Source organism: Poeciliopsis prolifica, unplaced genomic scaffold (assembly GCF_027474105.1).
Source record: "Poeciliopsis prolifica strain line A6 unplaced genomic scaffold, Auburn_PproV2 SCAFFOLD033, whole genome shotgun sequence".
NCBI classification, from domain to species: domain Eukaryota; kingdom Metazoa; phylum Chordata; class Actinopteri; order Cyprinodontiformes; family Poeciliidae; genus Poeciliopsis; species Poeciliopsis prolifica.
Window position 1 is genome coordinate 513943 of NW_026562408.1, and position 1058 is coordinate 515000.

The 1058-nt window shown below is 36.4% G+C and overlaps 1 protein-coding gene across 1 annotated transcript in view; it reads left to right on the forward strand.

The window, feature by feature from the left end:
* The first annotated feature begins 778 nt into the window (after positions 1–778).
* The window catches only part of LOC129373537 (core histone macro-H2A.1-like), a 20433-nt gene continuing 20153 nt past the window's right edge, over positions 779–1058 (forward strand). The window contains 1 exon segment of the mRNA XM_055051526.1: positions 779–845. The gene's annotated coding sequence lies outside the window, so the exon portion shown is untranslated.

Consider the following 1058-nt stretch of genomic DNA (forward strand, 5'->3'; position numbering starts at 1 on the left):
AATAAATCTGCTTAATGAAAAGACGCCAATTTAAAATAGAAACTCAAGGTTTTTGATGAAAAGTTTTGTGTGAGGATTTTTCAGATGTATGGAAATGGATTTATGAGCCACATGATTACTATCTGGATGTTACTACTGGTGGAAACGCAGAAGAAGACGACAGGAATCGGAAGCAGGATGATGTTTTGTCTCTTATGTAGCTGGCTCCACCATAACTATAATCTATAACTTTTCTATAAATGGCCGACTACACTTCCCTGCACAGTCAATCCCAAGTTGGTGGGGCTTGTGGTCAACGTCTCCTCTGATTGGCTGATAGATAATGAGTGGTAGATGCTTAATTATATTCATGTAACTGTTTACATCCCTGATTTAATGCCTTTTTGCTTGAGCAAGCTTATTCATGTGTGATTTGGATTCAATTCCTTAATTAATGGAAACTGTTGGGTTTTTTGACATTAACTGAACGGATGGGCTAGAAATGGAAATGCAGCTGGTGTGTTGGCCCTGCACATAGTTCTGCTGATATTTCAATATATTTATGTACTTGGAGAACATGTTCAAAAAAAACACATCAGGCCTTTTCCTGAAACCATCCTCTGATCATCAGGTTCACAGTTTCACCTACAATAATTCACCACGTTAGTTTTAACTACCAAATATATCAACAAAACATATAAACTAGTTTGTGTGTTTCAGTAGCAAGCAGAACATGTTTTGGTTGTAATCAGATCTGATTGATAATTCTGACTGAATCTGAAAGTGTTTATTTCAATCCCAGCAGATCTTCAGGAAGCTTCAGGACGGACGACCATCAACACGCCGGTTTCTTCTTCAATACTTTGGTAAAAATGATGTTCAGTTCATTTTATTGAACTATATATGCTGTTTTCTTTCTTTTTGGTAGATTTTTTGTCAAGTTGTTTTCTGCAAACCTAACTTTTAGTTGTTGAATCATTGTAGCTGCACGTGTATTTCCCAGCAGTTGCAATAGCAACCACGTTGTGAACTGATAGACCAACCACGTTAGTTTATAGTATTTATTGTTAAATTTGCAT